Below are 24,724 nucleotides of genomic sequence, written 5' to 3' on the forward strand. Positions count from 1 at the left end.
GGCCAAGGCTGCTACTGCTGCTTCTACTGCTACTGTTACTGCTATTGCCCAAACCGGCTCAAGCCTTGGCTGCTGCCGCCCTCTCAGTCTCTAGCCGGAACCCAGCAGAGCATCAAGGGAAACGGGGATCTGGGAGAGAGCTGTGCAAGCACAGAGAGGGGGAGGGAGAGAGAGAGAAAGAGAGAGAGAGAGCGGATACCGTGGAAAGAGGGTTTGGGGGAGGTGGGTGGGTAGGGGAGGGAGAGCCCTAAACCCCAAAGCCTGGGAGCAAAAGGAGAAAACCCCGCTCTCCGGCCCCCGCCCTCCTTCCCCGCCTTCTCTTCTCCCTCCCTCCCTTCTCTCCCTCCCTGCCTGCCTGCCTGTCTGCCGGAAAGCACGATGCAACGGCGCTCTGGGTAGGCGGCGGCCGGCGGGAGCGGACAGAGGTTTCCCCGCAGCTGTCAAGGCGTCCGGCTGCTCCCTCCGGTTGGGGCCTGGATTCAGGGGGCGGCCGGATCGCCAGCTCCGGGAGGGCTTGGGAGCCGGAGCCGCAGCTAGAGACAGAGGAAAAGAGCGTTGGTGCATGCAGCCGGGTGCTTAAAGTCCAAGGAGAGTTGGTGCTGCTGGGGTCGGTCACCCCCACCCCCCGCCCCGCTTCCCACCCAACTTCATTTCCAGCCCCTTCTTCCCTCCTCCTCTCTTCTCCTCCCCCCACCCCCCTTCTGTGGCTTCGCTGACTCGTCCAAAGGAGGGATGTGCTCCCGGCCGGGCTGCGCGCTCGCTGCCTCTCCCCTCATGGGATTGCCTGCACTGAGAGGCTGGAGTTGGAGCGCTTAGCTCCCGCGGAGCCGGGAGAAGACGGAGGGGAACTAAAATTAATACATAGACATACACAGAGAGACCCATACAGTCCTTCTGCTGCACTTGCTGCTCGCCCTTCAGTCCCGCGAGGGGGCGGCTCCGGCCCGCGCCCAGACCAAGGGGTGAGTAGCTCTTCGCCGCGCCCAGTTCCCCACTTTAGCGCGGGCACGGTCTCTCTGAAGTTGTCAATTTGCCCCTTTCCTGGGAAGGGGACCTGAGGCTCGGCCCGGCCTCCGATGGGGCAACCTACTCTTAGGTTCGGGTCACTGGGGAAGTTGTGTTTTCTCTATGTGACCGGCAGTCTCGCGGAGCTCCAGCTCCACCAAACCCAGCCACTCGCTTGATTCCCAAGAGTTGTCTCCCTCCCCCCTCGCATCCCAATTCCGAGGCGGGTATCTGGGATAAATGGGGAGTCAAGAGAGTAGGGCGCACAGTGCACGGCTTCCCTTCACTGAATCTTGAAGCAGGGGCGTATGGGCAAGCTGTTCACACATTGCAATTTGTCCATAGGTTAGCAGGTGCAGAATGTAAGCGCTTAGAGATCGACAGGAATGACTGCTAGGGCGCGGGAGGAGGCCGCGTGCACTTCATTAAAGGAGCGTTGAGCAGCTTGAATATTAACATCAGAGCGTGTGTGTGTGTGTGTGTGTGTGTGTGTGTGTGTGTGTGTGTGTGTGTGTTTGTGTGTGTGTGTGTGTGTGTGTGTGTGTGTGTGTGTATGTGTGTGTGTGTGTATGCACTGGGGAGAGATCGGAGCGGCAAGAAGATACGCGCGTGAAATTATTCAGCTACAGGAATAGAAGACACATCCCTGAGCAGGCAACTCTAAAAAATCCAAGACCTGGCAGGGAGAAACGGAGATATCAGTGACAGCTCAGGGTTTGAAGAGGGTAGGATAGACTGTGGCGCTGCAGCTGGACAGAGCTTGGTGAGGACTCTGAGCATCCAACAGGTGACTGCTGGACCCAGTCTTTTTGTGATTGGGTGCGGGGGAGGGAATCCTGTCTCTAACTCCCCACGGGTTTTTTTGCTGCTATTGCTCTGGGGTATGATATCTCTAAACCTGGGGTAAGGAAATGCACTTCCCTTCTCATTATGGTTTTATTAGCCCGTCTGACTTTATGTATACATGTATGTGTACGCATGTGTGTGTGATATTTGTGTGAGCGCACGAATGTCATCCAAATACAGTTGCCTTGATGTCTCTTTGGGGAAACAAGTGAACTCTCTGTTGAGGCCCTCTTTGTGTCGCTGATAGAGGATGTGACTGAACTTCAAGGCAATTGAGGCGCCATTCAGAAAGGATTCTGCAGACTTGGCTGGTCCCTAGCTGGAGTGGGCAAGCTGCTGCTTCCCTCGGGAAGACAGGCACTAGCCCTTCCGGGTAACCCAGGATCCCAGCCTTCCAGAGCCTAAAGGCCTGAAATGAAGCTAAGAGCTAAATCTTAAGCAAAACTGATAGGAATTCCTGTCTTGTCCCTTCCTTCCTTCTTTTCACCCAGAAATGGTTAGTGCTAGCCCCCTACCCCATCCCCTTCGCTTCAAATCTCGATACTTAACGGTGTGTGTGTGTGTGTGTGTGTGTGTGTGATTTGTGTGGGAGGATGGCTCAAGTTGGTTGCCTGAACAGATAGAGTTTGCTGAGAGATTAAGTTTTACTTCTCTAAGGTCGGGACAGAAAGTGAAAGCTTTTGGAAAAACAGACAGGACAGGACCCTCGATTTCTTTCAGACCTGGCTAACTCTCTTAGTCAACAGCTGAGTGTAGTGCCGAGAGCTATGGATTCAAGTGCTGCTCCAGCATTAAGTAGCTTGATTATGGATACATCTCCGACTTCTCAGAGTTCCTCCTTCTGTAATTTGTGCATAATGATTTCTAACCGGAGAAGATAATAGATCTCAGCCGTAGGAAAGTAACAAGAGTCACCGAAATGCGCCGAACTGTCACTCCTGTTCTCCAATTCGTTTTTTCCTCCTGCTTTACTTTAATTCTATCCTTCCAAGCCCTACTTTCCCTTTCCTCCAGTCCCTTTCAATTTCAGAGCTGTTCCCACTTCCATCCTTCACCGAAAAAGATTCCAAGGCTGAGGTTCCAGTCTAATATTCGATTGTTGTTGGCCCTTTGCGAGCTAGTCCGGGGTATTAGCATGGGGCTCACGCATTCATTAGGAAACGTGGCTGCTGTTGCCGTCTTCTTGGCAAAGGGACCGGCGGGCTCTGGTCACTGATAGGAGCGGAGGAGCTGAGAGATTTGGGGGCCGTGGATTGTGTTTCAAAAGGAAAGCTAGAGATTGGGAAGGGAGAGATAGAGATTAAGATAAAGACAGAATTTGTGTGATTTTTTAAAAAAATTGTATAAAATAGGCTCTAAAGAAGTGGACACAGACCGTCTTTCTTATGAGGCTAGTAACTGCTACTGTTTGCTTTTCTAGGAAGTAGTGAAATAGGCTGAAATTACCTCACTTTATGACTAGAATTCATTGGTCAAAACAGAAATTGAAAGTTTAGCTCTTGGTAAATGCACATAGAGACAGGAACATTCCTTTTAGATGAACTCCTGAATGAATGTTTATCAGGTAAATATGCTTTCCACTGACTGATTTATCCATTCAAACATTCACTCAACAAACATTTATCAAACACCTACTGTGTCTGCACAGTGCACAGGTTTATGAGCTAGGTTGTTGGCATTTCAGTACAATATAGTAGAGTGTACATATGATATAGTTATGGGAATTTTTTCCCTCTTGATTTGTTCTAATTTTGCTATCCATTTGAACTTCCTTCATAGAGGAGAAAGAACACTAAACTTGGATTAGAGATCTGGGTTAGAAAAGAGCTCTGATATCTCATATCCTCATATGTGAGCTTGGACAAATTATGTTCACATCTGTGAGCCTCAGTTTAAATCTGTAATATGTGGATATTTTCCTCACATAGCTGATTATTAGGAAATACTTCAAGGATTTTATAAATTATTGTTATTATTAGTTGTTGGATGTTTCCAAACAACTGCATTTTAAGCAGGCTTCAGAGAATCTTCTTTTAAAATGTATTCTGTGGAGTTGCACTTTAAAAGCAAAGGACCAGAGAGCTGAGGAGAGAAATCATCACTCACTCAGCTCTAGTAGCCAATGGATCCTAGAGCAAGGCAGATATTGGTTGGGGGTGTCATGAGCATCCCTCTACTTGAGGGCATCATTATTTCTCTTTATTTTCTGTCCTTTTCATCATATAACTGTTGCAGCTTTGCCTTCTGATAGGATGGTTTATAATTATAGACATAACAAACCAGAACAGAAAGTCACCCCAGATTAAAAAATTTAAGTTTGTAGCCTGGATTTGAACATTTATGGATTAGGAAATCTGTTGACTGTTATTTGAGAAGTGAGTTGCACACCAATCATGTAGGCACTTGTTAAACTATTTACTTCCTGCCCTGGCAGGATCAAAGCATTCAAAAAGCATAAAGTGCTTCTTAACAGCTTTAGTGTTCCTATTTGTACAAATCATTGACACAAAATGTTACTGGGAGGCAGGTTAGAGGGCAGTTGTGTCAAAAGCTACTTTAAGCAGAGCCTTCCTAGATTAATGGAGTCTCAGATAAATAGTAGCAGGTGACCCTCATGGATCTGACTGACACTTAAGAAAATATGATTAATAATTGTCCTCCTGGGCCCCCATAATATTCAAATGATATGTTCTTCAGATAAAAAAGAAGTGATCCCCTTTAACTCCAGAATTTCATAAGTAGTCTGCTTAAATTTAATGTCCTTTGCAGCATTTCAGATATCTTCTGATTTCATTGTATTGGAAAGTGATTAAAGTCGTCAGAATTCTTAGTCTACTGTTTTCTCATCTTTTCTTTGGAGATCCAAATTTATTTTCTGAGACTGTGCTGCTTTTAACCTTGACCTTTTACTTGTAGATAGTAATTGAGCTCTGGATACCTTTGAAAAGCTGCAGTTGGATTTATGCTATTTTTTTTTTTTTTTGTCTTGCTATCATTCGAGAATTTGCAACATAAAGCAGGAATTACTAGTATTCAAAACAGCCATATCTTTTACACATTAGAATTTCATTGCAGTTTCAATGGTAAAAACCTATTTTATTTTTCAATGATGATGTAAAATTGATCAGAAGCATCATTTGTTAACTTTGTTTTGGGATGTTGTTGCATATCCTGGTTTCTTTTCCTTCTCTCTCTCTCTCTCTGTCTCTCTGTCTCTGTCTCTGTCTCTGTCTCTCTCTCTCTCTCTCTCTCTCCTCTTCCTTCCTTCCTTCCTTCCTTCCTTCCTTCCTTCCTTCCTTCCTTCCTTCCTTCCTTCCTTCCTTCCTTCCTTCCTTCCTTCCTTCCTTCCTTCCTTCCTTCCTTCCTTCTTTCCTTTCTTCTTCCCTCCCTTCCCTCACTCTTTCCCTCTTCCTTCCTTCTCCTTCTCTACCTCCTTCTCTCCTTCCTCTTTTTCCTTCCCTCTCTCCCTTCTTTCCTCCTTTCTTCCCTCTTTTCTTTTCTTCTTTTCTCCCCTTTTTCATTCTTTTCTCCCTCCTTTCTTCTCTTTTTTCCTTTCTTCATGCTTTTCTCCCTGATTTTTTCCTTCCTTCTTCTTTCTCCCTATTTCCTTTCCTCCTTCCTTCCTTTGCTCCTCTAATTAAATATATTAAGTTGGATTGAAATGAGTGATATATTCCTCTTTCTGGTATAATTCTCTCTATCCTTTAAAGTTCAAATATTTTCTCAACTAGGAACTGTTCCCTATTTTACCTTTCCAAAATCAAAAATGGTATTTTCCTCCTTGGTCTTTACATAGGATTTTTTTTTTCTGTTTCTCTCTTGTGCTCATCATATTCCATTTGTGCTATGGTTATTTTTTGTGTGACACCCTTCTCTGTGCCCCATCATCCTTTTTCCCCTTCCCCCATTATTAAGTAACTAAAGGCATTGTGATATAATAGAAATGATACAAAATCAGAGTTGCAGAGATCTCAACTCTGTAACTTGTTACCTATATGACCTTGAGCAAGTTATTTCATCTCACAGGGTCTTCATTTTCTCATTTAAAATGAAGGTACTGGATTGATGACTTCTACATCTCTGTCTTGCTCTAAATTTATGATTTTATGAAGACATAACATAATACACTGCACATAACAAGCATTTTACAATTTAAAAATTAACACATTAAACCAACTGAGAATTAGAGGATGTCTTGTTCAGTTTAAATTATTTTAATTCAAAATTATTTGATGTAGCCTTTTGAATTTCAGAAGGGGGTAAGTTGAAATGCAAAAAAAGGTAAATCTTAAATTGTAGGAAAATGTGTATCCAAAGAGCTGTAAAATAGAGAAAGATAGTCATAGTAGTCGAAGATAAATTAGGATAATGGTGTTTGAATATGCTATAGTGAGTTATTATTTAAAAGATGATTAGAAGTGTTTTGATTTGAAAGTGATAATGTAATTAATAATAATAGTTGACATTTGCATAGAAGATTTGCAAAATACTTTATATACATTATCTCATTTGAACCTCATTACAACTCTGGAGGTAAGTGCTATAGATTGTATTGTCCCCATTTTACAGATTAGGAAATAGACTTAGAGAGGTTCAATAATTTGTGCAAAGTTATGATAATCAGATATAAATTAAATTTATTTGACTCTAAAGCCATCCATTTTCATTACATTATATTGTCTTGCAAATAGGTGATTTTTATCTTTCTCTTTCATTAGATGATCTTGGCTCTCATGGATACCACCTCCAGTGTTACATATTGCAACCCATTAGTTAGACAGTGAAAGATACACATTTCCCAACTCTAAAATTTGCAAGGTTAAGGATTTCAGAAGCACAACAGTTTTTTTTTAATTTATTCCCTACTTTGATGCCTTCAGTGTCCCGCTGAAAACACTGAAGTCCAAAAAAATTAAAATAATTTTCTCAAGGAGATAGGCATATGCTTTTTCTTTCATTACTAGTCTAGACTCTGAAGTTTAGTTCAGTGCTACTAACTTAAAGGGAAGATAGTTTCATGTTATAATACAAAAGATTGGAAGTTGGTAAATAATTAAATGTTCCTTGTGCCATCTTCTGTAACATACCAAATTTGAACTTAAACTGAGACAGTTTGAGTTGTACTTGAGAATTTGCTGATGGGACAAATTTTAGATGACAGGGAAATAGACAGAAGGATGACTTTCCAAGTGTTGTGTTAATAAGGTCTTGTGGGTTCCTGGAATGCCAACCTTTTTTTCCCAGTGAGATTACTTAAAGTTATCATATTCAAGCCTTTCAAGCCATTCAGTGTTGGATTTCAGGCAGATTTTGAGAAATGGATATCTTCACTGATAATTTTCATCATTCCTAAAGCATCCTGGTGAGAATTTATGGTCTTGAGTCCTAGACAAAGTTATGGATCAGACAAAACTCCCCTATATTGCTGAACAACTCTGTGTGTTTGATTTAAAAAAAATCACCTTGGGATCTTTCTTCTCTTGGGGTGCTTTGGTGTATGACTAAATGACTCAAGGCTTGCTCAGCCCAAATATAGCCTCCAGTGCTGGACTCCTTGCATTGCACTATGGAGTTGTTAACACGTAGATCTTTATCACATGGTGTCAATATTATGGAGATATTAAGACACAGATCATTGGTGCAGTATATTGTAAATGATCCTTTGGAAGCATTATAATCAGTGCTGACAAGGCAACAGAAACTTCTTAATGTAGCACCTTCTCTGCATTCAAAGAGGCTTTGTAAATCATTATCAAAAAGTGAAAGCAACTATTCACCAAGGAGAAGCCATAGAAAAGAAAAATGGGACATTTTCTTCATGAAAGTCAGCCCTGTTTAGTGCTAAAGAACTGGATGGATAGAAAGAGACAGGAAGGACTGGACTACTGAGAAGACAACATTGGGCAATTTGAGATAAGCATCAGCAAGGACACTTGTTCCTAAAATATCATTCTTATTAGCTTGTAACAGTGTAGAACATTTCATCATTAGAGATTCAGTCCTTTGGATATAAAATACAAATACCAATTTTCACTAACTAGTTGTATGACCTTGGACAAATCTTTGTCAGTTATTTGTAAATTTAAGCATTTGCAGTAGTTGATCTTTAAGGTTCCTTTCAGCACTAAATATAAATTTAAAAACTACTTATATAGAGAAAATCCTAAAGATACTTAAAAAGTCCTTCAAGTCCAGTGTAATAGAACACTTGATTTGGAGGTATAGGATTTGGCTAAAACAGTAGCTTTGTAGCTTCAAACTTAAATGTACAATCTTCCAGGTGATCTTGGTTCCTTCATCTTTAAAATTAGGACCAACATTCCTTTAAGCTTTAGATCCTTTGATTATGTTCATTTTATAGTAAAGGAAACTGATCAGTAGTTCTATCTAATTATGTGACAAATTCAGAATCTTATTTGCAAAGTCAAGAGAGAGTATGGATTTATTTGTATGTTTCTTTTTCTCCTATTATTTTGCAAGTTCCTTGAAAGCAGGGTCTATTCAATCCTCAGATATTTTGAACAGAGTTGGTGCTTAATAAACATTTGTCGAAGGAATCATAAATTAATGAATAGTTGTTTCTGAGTTTCATTTGAACCTGTTTGCACCTTTATTCAAAAGTGGGAAAAGAAGGTTGAAAAGTGAGACAAATATATAAAATGAGTTATCCTGGGACCGAATCCCCTTGGTGTTATCTGAGTTATTCATATTCTCTAGGAATTGTCCTGTTTACAACATTTATTATTTTTAGCAAATGCATTTCCAGTAAATGAATATTTATTAAGTAACTACTATGTATAATTATTTATATGGAGTTTGCTATGTACAGAGCTTGGTGTTAATAGTGCTGAGAGAGATATACATTTCAGCTAAGAAATTCTTTCTTCATTTATACTTTTTCTCTGATGCTATTATAGTCAAGTAGGATATTATGGAGCAAACACAAATAATTTTAATATATAATATTCCATGATAAGTGCATTAGAGTGGCATAGAATAAAATGTTATGTGAAGACTAGAGGAAAGGTCATTACTGACAGTTGTGATTAGGAACAGTCTTATGGAGAAAGTGTTACTTAAACTGGGCTTTAAAATGAAATAGGAATTCAGCTGGCAGGGAGGTAGAGAGAGTGCAAGGCAAGTATAGGGAAGGAGAGAATAAAAAAAGGTAGATTTTCACATAGGTGTGTGTAAAAGGAAGTTCAAAGATAAGAACTTTTTGAGAAGCCTAAAAAGAAAGGTTGGCAATAACTTGGAAAGTATCTTGAATACATTTTGAACTTTAATTGAAATTGGTTTTCAAGTAGGTGGGGATAAATTTGTATTGAGTCATCTTCACTCATTCCTTTCTCCAGAGGAGTGTGTATTTATAAGAGGAGTTAATGGGGATGGGATAACCATTTGTGACCATGAAGACAATCCCACTCTTCCTTGTGATTTTGCCCTTGGTTGTGATATTGTTCTCGTTAGCAAGGTTACTTAACAACTGATGGCCATTTTGATGTTCTTTATAAACCCAAATACCAGAAAACTTTAGTATCATTCCTGGTTTTTGGAGAAGCTTATCTTTGTTTTGTGTGCATTATTTTAATTAAAAAAATTTGTACCCAGTTATTAGCCTAATCATTAATCATAGCACATGCATTTTAATCTTGTTTTATCTTCTCTCCATGTTTTCTTTTTAAAATATAAGTATATATTTTTACATGGACTTGCAAACTGTTCTTCCACTATCCACTCCAATAACACAACAACAAAAGAAAATTAAATATTTTTAAATATATATATATATATATATATATACATATATAATATATATATATATTCACATATTAGGGACATCTAGGTGGTGCAATGGAAAGAACACCAGCCCTGAAGTCAAGAGAACCTGACTTCATATCTGGTCTTAGACACTTAACACTTCCTAGCTTTCTGATTCTGGACAAATCACTTAACCCCAATTGTCTCAGCCAAAAAAAAAAAAAAAAAAAAAAAAAAAGAAAAAGAAAAAAAAGTATATATATATATATATATATATATATATATATATATATATATATATATATATATATATATATATATATATATATATTCCCACGTTAGCCATGTGCGAAAAAGTTTGACTCTTCCTGCTTTTTGTCAGAGATAAGTTTCATATTCAGATGTCTAGACTATGCATTAATCATAGTTCTGAAGTTTATCAGTTATTTTTCTTCTATATTTTCACTTTCATTGTATAGATTGTTCTAGTTTTGCTGTCTTCATTCAGTTTTATTTCATGGGGATTTTCTTAATTTCCTCTGCAGCATTCTGTTGCATTGTATTATTTTGTACAGCATAATCACATTCCATTATATTCAAGTACTACAATTTGTTTAGTTATCTCCCAAATGGGATGCCTTCCTAATTTCTGATTTTTGATTCCCATTAAAAAGCTACTATAAATATTTTTGGATACAAAGATCATTTTTCTTCTTCTTTGATTTCTTTGACATAGCAGTGTTCTAGTAAAGTCAAAGAGTATTCATCATTGAGGAATTTTCTGAACATTGTTACAAAATGTTTTCTCTGAATAGCTGGACTGTTTCATAGCTCCAACAACAGTACACTATGATTCCTCCTTCCCAATCTCTCCAACATTTACCAATTTACTTTTTTAATCTTTATCAGTCTAAAGGATATGACATCAACAACAACATTTTTAGATAGTTGTTGATAGCTTGAGTTGTTTTCTTCAAAAACTGACTGTTTATGTCCTTTATCTATTGCTATCCATATAATTTTTTAACCACCAATACAATGAGAAGAGCTAGAACTAAATGAAACCTTTGAGATCATCTAGTTCAATCATTTCATTTTACAGATGGGGAAACTGAGATCCAAAAGGATGAAGTAATTAGCTCAAAGCTACACAGAAGTGGCAGTCATTAAATATAGTAGTGATATATAACGTTCAAACCCAGTCCTCCTCTTTTTTCAAGTCCAGTGCTTTTCCTAATATATTAATGATTAAATATTTTTAAATGTGTGTTGGTGATGAAAGCAAACAAATTGGGGTGAGGAAGTTTAAAGTCCTTGTCTTTGAGCCAGAAAGACTGAAACTTGGAGACTGGAAAATATATAGAAATGATCTACTCCATTCACTTAATTTTACAGATGAAAAAGCTGAAATCCAAAATGGTGAAACAATTTGCTCAATATTTTCCAGTGCTTTTTTGTCAGTTAGGAATAACGCCTTCATTTGCTAACTTTTGTTTGTGTCATGACCACTTGGAAGTTAAATCCAATATATTTAACCAAAGAAGTAGCATCATGATATGGCAAACTCATTTCGTTTTATACCTTAAATGCAGTCTATTTGGGCCAAATTCCCATTTACGCATGTCTGAGTTAATGGTTCTTATGCTTTTTCTGCCAAGGCTCACTTTTGGCCCTGGTGACTATTTTGATAGCATCAGTAGTGGAGAAAAATCTATGCCAGGCAAAAGATGCATTGATTATACTCCTTAACTTTCTGCTTTTCTTTGCTTATTGGGTGACACATTGTATCTTTGCTTCTTCCCTCCTATAGAAGAAGAGTATGTGTGTATGTGTGTGCATGTATGTTTGTGTGTGATGACTCATGTTTCAAATAGTTTTATGGAAATACCAAACATGGAACCACATTCCATGCTGAATCTTTAAAGTTTCCATTGAATGATGTGAAAATTTTGACCACAGGGCAGAATTTTGACTCTATATCTGGCATTGTTCTTTTGTCATAGTTGAGAAGAAAAACAAGAATGGTGAATCTGGGAGGTTGGGTCCATATGAGGATGTCTCTAAGGTCTCTTCCATCTCTAGGTCTTATGAGCCTATGTCAGGGGATTCCTCATGTCCTCAGATAAGAAAAAATGAAAGGCAAATTTCAAATGCCTTTTTTTTAGATTCAGAAATTCTGCAACTCTTCTCTTTACTTCCTTTCCTACTGATAATACATCATGTTGGAAAGGACTGTTTTAATGCTACTATAGAGGTGTGCAATAAAAATGAAATATTACATTTGATCTATCCCAGCAGGTGCTGTCTCATAGGTTTTTAGAAAGGAATGCTGTTATTATACTATTGTTTTGCACTTTCCTTTGAAATTACAGAGAAATGGATTATCTTTTAATGTATTTGGGATTTTTCCATGATATGTTTGTGGCTGAAGCTCTCCCTAGCTTGCAAAAATCCTTTGGAAAATTCTGGAATGTTAACTTTTTAGTCTTGCATCAGAAAAAAATAAAAGGATTATTTGAGAATCAGCAGGGGCAAGTAATGGGTATATATTTCTGATTAGATGGTAGACAACTAGACAAACTCAACTGATGTTATAGAAGGAACAAAAAAATCTAATTCCCAATCTGGTGTTTATAACAGTACTTACAGGGAAGCAAATTTTCTATGTGATCAAAACTGTAGATTTAACAAAAGAAATCTTTCAGATAAAATGTCAAAGTAAAATTTAAGTACACTTTAGAAGATAGGCTAATTGACTGGTATGATGCAGTGTACATCTCCACTCTCTAGTGGTTTTTATGAGTGTATTTGACTAAAATAATTTATCCTCTGAAAGGTGATCCTTTAACCACCATTCCTAGGAGGAAAATATAATGACCCTCCCTGAACAAAGATATCTGGTATAACTTTTTTCCCAAAGTGATATAAAATATATACTTCACAAGAGTCTTATGCTGATTGTTTCATCTTGGTATAAATGTGACTTTTGTGATTCTAAGGGTTATGTCAATTAGCTATAAGTCCTTGACATCACTTACCTGTCTGGAAAAACCTTGAATACAAACAATAATGGGTTGCAGGTCAATTGCCTAGCTAAGTTCAGAAAGACATATTATCAGATTGGTTCCAGGTGATAATTTTATTTTTTGGTCTCAGCAATTCACACAGATATTCTAAGATTTAGGGAACTTGTGTTTTGCATTAGAGGAAAAGGAATCCCCACCATGTAATCACATATCCTTAAAGTATTGAAATTATGCCTTCAAATGATCAATTATTTTTAACATGGGTAGGAGCCTTCTAAATCAACCTTCAACTCAGGGCCCAACTATATAATGAAAGTTTTATTTTTATCAGGTCTGTGTGCAAGAATTTTATAGAAAAAAAATTCCATGGATTTCCCAGGAAGGTCAGATAGAAAATAATATATGTACATGACATATATATACACACATATATACATATAGATCAGGAACTACTTTTATATTTGTATTCTCAGCACTTATTATGGTTTTTGGCACATAGTAGGCACTTAATAAATGACTTGTTTTGAATATATCGCTGTATTGATCTGTGAGAATATTTACACTTTTTGTAGTAGCAAATAACTGAAAATAGGTAGATGGCTATCAGTTCAAGAAAAGTCAAGCAAGTTATAGTAGATGAAAGTAACAGAATATTATTGTGCCATAAAAATGATGACTATGATGAATTCAAGGAAATATGAGAAGTTTAAGTGAATTGATACAATGTGAAATAAACCAATCCAGGAAAACAATAATAACAACTATAACAGCATAATTAGAAAGAAAATTCAAAATGAAATAGAATATTTTATAATTATGATATTCTATGATGAGCCCAAAGAAGAGTTTTTTTAATTCTTTTCTTCATTCTTTGCACAGGTGAACTATGACTGTGGAAAATTGTATATGTTATCAAATGTTTTGTTTTTCTAAACTTTTCCCTATTTCTTTTTAAATCTTTGTTGCAAGGGAGGTAAAAGAGATATTTTTGGAAATAAAAGTCATATTAAGAACAAAAGGTATCAATAACTTATTTTAAAGGGCTAAAAGTAGAGCTTCAGAAAATAGATTTCAACATATAAATATATAATGGAGAAGACCACTTTCCTTTCTTTCTTTTTTCCCACCAGGGTTCCTGGCTGGCTGAGTGTCACTCAGCATCAAGCCAACTACTGATGGTTTTAGCTGGTGCTTATGTCCTGCTGGGTGACCTGATGCTGACTGACAGCCCAGGATGCCTGTGGTGGGGCTTTCAAGACCCTTGAAGGGTATGGACTTGTCTTCCCTCTCTTCCTACTAATGTAGTACAGGCAGTCTCTAGCCAACTGTCTGCAGATAAGAATCTAGATTGCTATTTTGCAAACTTGAGAATGAGAATGGATGCTTCTGAATTCCCAGAGTGCTTTTAAGTAATCTTTAATACCATTGAAATAACCAAGCAAGGGGAAGAGAATTTTACATATTGATTTCAAGTGATGTCAATTGGACAATTCTGAGTTGTATTTTAATTGAAAATCACCAAGTGTAATGTTAATGTCCATGTTGTTTTTAGTCCTTCATTCTTAAAGAGGACCCTGTGACATCAGGAACGTGATGCCATGAGATGTGAGTGAATTGGGACTAAATGGGGGAGGATTGTGCAAACTCACCAGCCTCCCTTTCCCCTCTGGAGCCATCTGGGTCCAGTTGTAAGATATAGATCACGAGACCTGGAGATGTAAAAAGAAGGCATTTAATAAGGGAGGCTACCTGATGTCATAGAAAAAAAATACTGAATTTGGAGTTAGAGGATTTGGGTTCAAATTCTTGTTCTGCTATGGATTCCTTTAATTCATATTTGGGGTCATATTTCTTTTTTTTTAAAGGGGACTAGATGATTTAAGGCCAAATCTGATGAAAGTAAGTTCCATACAATGCTCATGCTTCTCCCCTCTTTCTCTCAATTGAAATAAGTCTTTTTTTGCCTCCTTATGAGATATTATTTAGCCCATTTTAACTCCATTTTCTTCTTCCAGTAGAATTACCTTTTCTCCTCTAGTTTCTTTTTTAAACCATCATAATAAAATAAAATCAATTGATCAAATAATCTTACTTTACAAGTAAAAATGTCCTTTGAAGAACAAAGATAATTTTGTCTATTTTCTTGTTTATAGTTCTCCATCCCTATCCATGAAATTGGAAACCATGACATAGCTGAAAGATTCTCAAGGAAAAAACCATGGGTTGAAATTTCACCTTGCTACTTACTTAGCACCTGTGAGGCCTTAGGCAAATCTGACTAACTTTCTGAGTTGATTTTCTCTTCTATAAAATGAAGATTTTGAATTAGATGGCCACTTACAGTTTATTCCAATTCTAAAGTTATGATCCTATGAACTTCGAACATTGAACCTAAGTACCTACTTCCTTAACAATCTCAGCTGTATCATTATCCTCACCATCATCATTTATGTGTACATGTAGGACTAAAGTCCTACATTAGCAGCTTATGAATGTATGTATACATATCTATACACACATGTGGGTAAGAACACTGGATTTAGATTCAGGAAGATCTGAATTCAGATCCTGCTTTGGAATCACCTTCTACTATCATTTAAATTCTTTTTTTTCCTGTTCTTTTTTTTTTTTTTTTATTAAAGCTTCTTATTTTATTAACCTTCCTTTTTACATTCAGAATTTCAAATTTGGTATTTAATTGGGGGTTTTTAATTATTCTTTTTCTAGCTTTTTTAGTTGCAAGCCCAATTCATTGATCTTCTCTTTTTTCTATTTTATGCAAGTAGCATCTAGAGATATAAAATTTCCCCTAATAACTGCTTTGGCTGCATCCCACAAATTTTGGCATGTTATTTCATTGTTGTCATTCTCTTGGATGAAAATACTGATTGTGTCTATGATTTGTTGTTTAACCCACTCATTCTTTAGGATGAGATTATTTAATTTCCAATTACTTTTTGGTGTACTTTCCCCTGGCTTTTTATTGCACGTGATTTTTATTGCATCATGAGCTGAGAAAAATGCATTTACTATTTCTGCCTTTCTGTGTTTGATTTTGAGGTCTTTATGCCCTGATAGATTTTCAGTTTTTGTATAGATTCCATGAAACGCCATGAAAAAGTGTAGTACTTTCTGTGTCCATTCAGTTTTCTCCAAATATCTATCTTACCTAACTTTTCTAAAATTCAATTTACTTTCTTAACTTCTTTCTTTTTTATTTTGTGGTTCAATTTATCTAGTTCTGAGAGAGCAAGGTTGAGATTCCCTCACTAGTACAGTTTTGCTGTCTAATTCTTTTTGCAGCTCTCTTAAATACTTCTCTAGGAATTTATATGCTATACCACTTGGTACATATATGTTTAGTATTGGTATTACTTCATTATTTATCCTTTTCTTTCTTTCTTTTTTTAAAATTAGCTCTACTTTTGCTTTTGCTTGATCTGAGATCAGGATTGCTACCCCTGTTTTATTTATTTATTTTACCTTAGATGAAGCACAATAGATTCTGCTCCAATATTTTACATTTACTCTAAATGTATAACTGCTTTAAATGGGTTTCTTGTAAACAACAAATTATAGAATTCTTGCTTTTAATCCAGTCTGATATCTGCTTTTATTTTATGGGAGAGTTTTTCCCATTCATATTCACAGATAAAATTACTACCTCTGTATTTCCTGCCATCTTATTTAACTGCAGTTATAATTTTCTCTTCCCTTTATCCCTTTCCCTCCTCCCCAATATTTTGACACTGATCACTTCTCCCTCAAACAACCTTATCCTTTTGCAGACCCTTCCCCTTTTCTTATGACTTTCCCTTTCTACTTCTGTTTTCTTTTCTATTAGCCTCTCTCCTTTCCCTCCTCCCCTCCTACTTGCCTATAGAGTGAAACAAGTTTCTCCATAAATGTGTCTAATATTCTCTTTTTGAGACCAATCTGATGAAAGTAAGTTCCATACAATGCTCATCCTCCTCCCTTCTTTCTCTCAATTGCAATAAGTCTTTTTTGCCTCCTTATGAGATATTATTTAGCCCATTTTAACTCCATTTTCTTCTTCTTCCAGTAGAATTACCTTTTCTCCTCTAGTTTCTTTTTTAAATCATAACAATAAAATCAAGTTATACCTGCATATTCTAAGTATACTTATAACAGAGATAAAGATCTCAAGAATTAAATATATCATCTTCCCTTACAAGGATATGAGCTTTTAGACTTTTACAAGAAAGTTTTTTTTCTTTTATTTTTTACCTTTTTATGCTTCTCTTGAGTTCTGTATTTGAAGATCAAGTTTTCTATTCATTGCTCATCTTTTCATAGATGAAATTCATTTGTTTTATTGAATATCCATCTTTTTTCTCTGAAATATGATGCTCAATTTTTCTTGATAGTTGATTCTTGGCTGCAATTCAAGTTCCTTTGCCTTTTGGAATATCAGATTACATGCCCTTCAATCTTTTAAAGTGGAAGTTGCTAGGACCTGGGTAAATCCTGATTGTGGCTCTTCAATATTTGAATTTTCTTTCTGGCTATTTACAATACTTTCTTCTTGATTTCTGAAATTTAGCTATGATGTTCCTTGAAGTTTTCATTTTGGGGTCTCTTTTAGGAAGTAATTGGAGAATACTTTCAGTAGCTATTTTACCCTCTGGTTCTAGGATATTAGGGCAGTTTTCCTTGATGATTTTCTGAAAGATGATGTCTAGGCTCTTTTTTTAATCATGGTTTTCAAGAAATCCAATAATTTTTAGATTGTCTCTACTACATCTATTTTCCAGGTCATTTGTTTTTCCATTGAGATATTTTGCATTTTCTTCTATTTTTCTTTTATTTTTCTTTCTTTTTTTTTTTTTTTGTTTTGTTTGACTAATTAATGAAGTCTCATTGTGTCATTTGTTTCTGTTTCTTCAATTCTAATTTTTAAGAAATTTTCTTCTTCAAATAGCTTTTAAGGTGTTTTGTCCATTGCAATTTTTTTTCCATTTCATATTCCGTTTTTTCAATGAATTCATTTCTTTTTTATATCTATTTTCTAAGGAGTTATATGTTTTTTTTCCATTTCATCAACTCTATTTTGTAAAGTGTTATTTGCCTTTTTTCATTTCATCAAATCTATTTTAAGTTTTCTCCAGATAATTTCTGTTTTTTCTTTTCCAAACCCTCTTGCAAAAATATTGTTTCATTTCCCCATTTTTCTTCTAACTCTCTTTTAAGATACTTTTAAAATTCTTCTAAAAGTGCCTTGTGACATGGGGATGAACTCATATCACCCTTTGGGACGTCATCTGGAACTGACTTACCTTTAGAATTCTCAGGATATGAGATCTGTTCTCTTTCTCCATAAAAGCTGTCTATGGTCAGAGTGATTTTTGCTTTTTTGCTCATTAAAAAAAAAAAAAAAAAAAAAAAAAAGGTTGAGGTCTGCTCTTAAGCCAAAGGGATAAGAGTTGCTTTAGTTTTCCTGGGGTTGGTATTGCCAACTGACTTCTGGTGCTGGGTAGATATAGCCAAGTTCTGCCTTCTGGGGTTTAGGAGCTCATAATTTGCCTTTTGTATTTATTTTGGTTGTCTTACAGCTAATCTGCTGATCCACTGACTTGTAACTAGGACAGAGTAGCCAAACAGCCTTGCTATAGATTTTACCACATTGCCCTAGTTCCCAGCCCCAGTTCCTTGCTCCAGGCTAATTGTGTTATGGGCTGGACCCAGCAGCCTCTTCCCCTTTTCTGAAGTTCTTCCAAAATATCTTCTTCTGGAAATTTGTTGTACTCTAAATATTTGTAGGTTTTATCACTCCAAAACCAGTTCAGGGCTTAATCTGATGTTGATTTGATGGAAGATTGGAGGAGGATGTCTACTCTCTGCCACCTTGGTTTTGCCCTGACCCTACTGAAATTATTTTAATTTTACTTTCCTCATTTGTAAAACAACTAGTACCTATTAGCTAGAGCTATTGTGAGAAACTAATGAGATAACACATGCAAACCTTTAAATGATATGTAAATGCTACTTATCTACCTCTGTAGTCTCTCTGTCTTTCTCTCTGTGTCTATGTCTCTCTTTGTATCTTTGTATCTTATGTCTTTCTTTGTCTCTGTCTCTATCTCTGTTTTTGTCTTTTTCTCTCCATGTATGTCTCTCTGGGTCTTTTTCTTTCTCTGTCACTCTGTTTCTCTTTGTGTCTCTGGCTCCCTATCACTCTATCTGTCTTTTGTCTCCCTCTGCCTTTATATCTCTGTTTGTCTCTGTTTCTGTCTCTCTCTTTCACACACATGCACACACACACACATTTTATTTATTTATTTATTTGATTTTATTAAAACTTTTTATTTACAAAACATATGCATGGGTGATTTTTCAACATTAATCCTTGCAAAACTTTCTGTTCCAAAATTTTCCCTCCTTCCCCCCACCCCATCCCCTAGATGGCAGGTAGTCCAATACATGCTAAGTATGTTAAAATATATGTTAAATCCTACATATATATACACACACACACACATATATATATATATATACAGTTAATCTTGCTGCACAAGAAAAATTGGGTCAAAAAGGAAAAAAAAAAACTTAAGAAAGAAAATAAAATGCAAGCAAACATCAACAGAAAGAGTGAATATGCTATGTTGTGGTCCACACTTAGTTCCCACAGTCCTCTCTCTGAATGCATGAGGCTCTCTTCATCACTGAACAATTGGAACTATTTTGAATCATCTCATTATTGAAGAGAGCCATGTCCATCAGAATTGATTATCATATAGTCTTGTTGCTGCCAACACACACACACACACACACACACACACACACACACACACACACACACACCTTTTATCAAATTAGAGGTTATCTTAGAGAGAAATCACTAGCAAGGTAAGGGGAGGAAGTAAGTCATTGGAAAAGAGTTTTTGCAGAAATGGTATTTGAACTGAGTCTTGAAGGAGAGAAATCAGAAGATGTAGGTAAGAAGGGAGACAATTATAGGCACGAGAAATTGAAAAGGGGCAAAATGTCAGCAGGTGGAGTCTCACATGAGAAGAACATAGCCAATTTGTTTGGATCATATAGAGGCAGGAGAGGGAATATTGCAAAAAGCTTTAATAGTCATTCAGAGGAATTTATATATACTATGTATATTCTTTTTTGTGTATACACATGTATGTGGCAGAGATATATTAAGCCCAGGAAAATCTTTGGTTTTTTATTGTAATAATAATTATTTATACAGACATTCACATCATCACAACTAGCATCATTTAGTCTATGCCATGCCTATTCTTTATTAGAATAAGTTTCTCTGACCTATTTATTAAAACTTTGTTTTCTTTTAAGGATTAGCTAGTCTCATCTTATTCCTCTGTCTTTTTAATTCCATACTCTTATCTTAGAATTTATCACATACCTTATTTTTAAAAAATAAATTAGTAGGATACAAAATAAATCCACATAAATGCTCAGAATTTTTAAACATCATCAAGATATAGAAAGAGAAATTCCATTCAAAATAACTGTTGATAGCATAAAATATTTGGGAATATATCTACCAAAGGAAAGTCAGGAATTATATGAGCAAATTTCAAAACACTTTCCACACAAATAAAGTTAGATTTAAATAATTGGAAAAATGTTAAGTGCTCTTGGATAGGTTAAGCAAATATAACAAAGATGACAATACTTCCTAAACTAATCTATTTATTTAGTGTTATACCAATAAGACTCCCAAGAAACTATTTTAATGACCTAGAAAAATAACAACAAAATTCATATGGAAGAACAAAATGTTAAGAATTTCAAGGGAATTAATGAAAAAAAAATCAAATGAAGGTGGCCTAGCTATATCTGATCTAAAACTATATTATAAAGCAATAGTCACCAAAACTATTTGGTATTGGTTAAGAAATAGATTAGTTGATCAATGGAATAGGTTAGGTTCATAAGAAAAAAAATAGTCAATAACTATATCAATCTAATATTTGACAAACCCAAAGATACCAACTTTTGGGATAAGAATTCATTATTTGACAAAAACTACTGGGAAAACTGGAAACAAGTATGGCAGAAATTAGGCATGGACCCACACTTAACACCATATACCAAGATAAAATCAAAATGGGTCCATGAAGTCATAAATAAATTAGGAGAACATAGGATAGTTTGCCTCTCAGATTTGTGGAGGAGGAAGGAATTTGTGACCAAAAAAGAATTAGAGATAATTATCGATCACAAAATAGAAAATTTTGATTACATCAAATTAAAAAGCTTTTGTACAAACAAAACTAATGCAAACAAAATTAGAAGGGAAGCAACAAACTGGGAAAACATTTTTACAGTTAAAGGTTCTGATAAAGACCTCATTTCCAAAATATATAGAGAACTGACTCTAATTTATAAGAAATCAAGCCATTCTCCAATTGATAAATGGTTGAAGGATATGAACATACAATTTTCAGATGATGAAATTGAAACTATTTCCACTCATATGAAAGAGTGTTCCAAATCACTATTGATCAGAGAAATGCAAATTAAGACAACTCTGAGATACCACTACACACCTGTCAGATTGGCTAAGATGACAGGAAAAAATAATGATGAATGTTGGAGGGGATGTGGGAAAACTGGGACACTGATGCATTGTTGGTGGAATTGTGAATGAATCCAACCATTCTGAAGAGCAATCTGGAATTATGCTCAAAAAGTTATCAAACTGTGCATACCTTTTGATCCAGTAGTGCTACTACTGGGTTTATATCCCAAAGAAATACTAAAGAAGGGAAAGGGACCTGTGTGTGCCAAAATGTTTGTGGCAGTCCTTTTTGTAGTGGCTAGAAACTAGAAAATTAATGGATGTCCATCAATTGCAGAATGATTGGGTAAATTGTGGTATATGAATCTTATGGAATATTATTGTTCTATAAGAAATGGCCAGCAGGATGAATACAGAGAGGCTTGGAGGAACTTACATGAACTGATGTTGAGTGAAATGAACAGAACCAGGAGATTATTATACACTTCAAGAACAGTACTGTATGAGGATGTATTTTGATGGAAGTGGATATCTTCAACAAAGAGAAGATCTAATTCAGTTTGAGTTGATCAATGGTGGGCAGAATCAGCTACACCCAGAGAAGGTACACTGGGGAATGAGTGTAAACTGTTTGCATTTTAGTTTATCTTCCCAGGTTATTTTTACCTTCTAAATCCAATTCTTTCTGTGCAACAAGAAATTTGATTCTGCACACATATATTGTATCTAGGATATACTATAACATATTTAACATGTATAAGACTGCCAGCCATCTAGGTTAGGGGGTGGAGAAAAGGAAGGGAAAAATTTGAACATGAGTGCAAGGGATAATGTTGTAAAAAATTACCCATGTCTATGTATTGTCAAAAAAAGTTACAATTATAAAATAAAATAAACAAAAAATAAATTAGTTATATTTTTACATTTGTATTTGGTCTAACCAAATAGGCTATAAACTTTTTAGATTTCTTATATCTTTTCCTATGCTCTACACGGCCTGTCTACATGGCATAAAATAAATGTTTGTTGAATAAATATCTGTTTTATCATGAAAAGCATAGTATCTGCTAAGGAGAGAGGGAGAATTTCCTTTTCTCAATTTCCTGTACTCAACTTCATTCTTCTTACTAATGTACTCATTTAAAAAAATGTCTTTAATTTATCTATGTCATTATTGTAATACAAACTTTTTATAAAAATTAATGTCTTAAAGGCATTCAGAGAGAGGGGATAATTGTTTGTCCTTTCTTGAAGAGGACCAATGACATCAGGATGATGATGTGTTGACTTGCAAGTGAATTAAACTTAAGTGAGGCAGAGTTGTGCAAAGATATCAGCCTCCATCTCTCCTCCAGAGTCATCAGAGTTCAGTGGCAAGACATAGGTCAGGATGATTGGAAATGGTCCTGAATATAATGGGACATCTTTTTAAATTAAGATCTTTCCTAGGTCTCAATTTGTCTAAGGTACAGGTAAGAATTCAAAGGCCAGGTCCGAATTGAGGTCAAAGATGGCCTAGTTTGACTTCAAAAGAAGTCAGTCTGAGAAGGAAAGATATTCAGAATTTCAGAGAGAGGTATGATCAAAGTAAAAGATTAGCTGGTCAAATGGTAAGGATTCAAGATGACAAGAGGGTGGACAGCTTAACCCCTCTGGTATTCTCATGATATCAAGAGACAGAGAAAGGCTTCTAGAACACTGAATATACCCCTTGTGGCATATTTATGGGAAGATATGGATAAAATAGTAGGCATGGAGAACTTGTGATATGCATCATTGGAAGAAACATCCAAAGGTCAGTTGGAACTAAATATTTTGACTATAGATAATAAGTGTAATCAATTATTTTATATGCTATTTGCTACCAGTGTGATTATATGCTAGTCATGTAATTACTTTTGGCCTCAGTATCTTCATGTTCAAAGTAAGGGGACTAGACTGGATGATGTCAAAGATTCCTTCAAGCTTTTAGCAGTCCTCTAGTAGGACTTTGATACTCTGAATACTTTTTGATCTCATTAGTGAGAGGAAATCTTTTCACAGATGTAGCTTGCATAATTTTCACTTTTTCTTATTTTATGTCTAACCTGTATTTTACCCTCTTTCAAGCATAGTAGGAGCCTGACACTATTTTGATCTGTAAGTTATCCATGTAGAGAATCATTAATTTATTAGAGTTATCCCCTGGCTCATTGGTTTTTATGTAGTTATCAGTAACCAGTTAAGTCAGTAATAGTGGACTTGCCTATAATTTGAGGAAGACATGCTGGGCAATAAATTGTATTTGTGTAGACTAAAACTATCATTATTTGTATCCAAAGATTTAAATTTGGAAGTAGCACAAAGTAATATAAAAAAGTTTATTGGTACCTTTTGTTTTTATATCATATTCAATTGCAAATACACATTGAACCCTCCCTGGAAATATAGAAAAAGAAGAAAAAAAGCTGAACAATGTGAACCAAAACAGTGAGATTATCTAAGAGGGAATACCTTCTTCATCTGTTAGCCTCTTGTCCCAACCCTTAATGAGAGGAGGGAATTACATTTTATTATCTATTTTCTAATAGCCCCTACCATTTCCAAACACTCATACAAATTGGTAAATAAGGAATTAAAAAAAACTCACTGTACTTTGGCCAGAGATATTTATAGATGAAGGTATTTTTATACTTCATGAATCATTCTAACAGCAATTTTTGAAGCCTACTAGAACCTTGTAGACTAACACTTTCCAATTTTTAAACTTCACAATATTTATTATTGTAAACAGAAAAGACCAAAAAAAAGCATTGATGTTTGAGATGGAATATAATGATTGAAATGTTCTGAATATATTTCTACTAAATTAGACACAATTTTAATAATAAGATTATCTTCTAAATGATTATAGAACAATTATAATTATAGAAATTATAATGAAAAAATGTAGTCTGTCTTCAAACATAATTTTGGAAAAAATTATTGGGCTATTTCTTCATTTATTGCTATTAGGATAAAAGAAAAGATCAGCAGTTCTGTTTAGCTCTTCTTCAATAGCCAAACTTACTCAGAAAGGAGCCCTTTCCCCTCATATATTTGATCTGCCTGTTTTAAGCAAGTGAAGCCAAGATAATATGATAAACTGGCCTGTGCATTCAATCTTATCTCATAAAGACTGAACAAGAACTGACACTTTCCTATAATATGGCTTGATGCTCTGATTGCAAATTGGTCCTGAGTAGCTAAACTGTTTTGCAATTTCAGTCACAGAGAAGCTGTACTTGCATTCTACACAGAGTCATTAGTGGTGCTACTGTTTCAGGCATGCATGGGAAATCTATTTCTTGTTCTATCCTCTTGTTTAAAAGCATAATGTAGAGGGAAATTCATTTTCTGTGAAACAAATGCAATTTATTATGTACAGCACAAAGAACAATATCTTTTTCCCCACATGTAGGTTAAAGTTAGCCCCTGTTGACTCAACTAGTGACCAATGAACAATATTTTTGGAAAGAAGAAATTTCACATTGGAATGCAGCTTTGCATTGTGTGTGTGTGTGTGTGTGTGTGTGTGTGTGTGTGTGTG

The 24,724-nt window shown here is 35.8% G+C and overlaps 1 protein-coding gene across 5 annotated transcripts in view; it reads left to right on the forward strand.

Moving 5' to 3' along the window:
- The first annotated feature begins 235 nt into the window (after window positions 1-235).
- The window catches only part of SGCD (sarcoglycan delta), a 1,341,685-nt gene continuing 1,317,196 nt past the window's right edge, over window positions 236-24,724 (forward strand). For 2 of the 5 annotated variants that reach the window (XM_074291900.1, XM_074291902.1), the window contains exons 1-2: window positions 236-962; window positions 13,769-13,906. The gene's annotated coding sequence lies outside the window, so the exon portion shown is untranslated. Of the gene's footprint in view, window positions 963-1,023; window positions 1,793-13,768; window positions 13,907-24,724 lie in introns of those variants that run through there. The other 3 variants (XM_074291901.1, XM_074291899.1, XM_074291903.1) reach the window with 2 other exon arrangements.

Source organism: Sminthopsis crassicaudata, chromosome 2, assembly GCF_048593235.1.
Source record: "Sminthopsis crassicaudata isolate SCR6 chromosome 2, ASM4859323v1, whole genome shotgun sequence".
NCBI classification, from domain to species: Eukaryota; Metazoa; Chordata; class Mammalia; order Dasyuromorphia; family Dasyuridae; genus Sminthopsis; species Sminthopsis crassicaudata.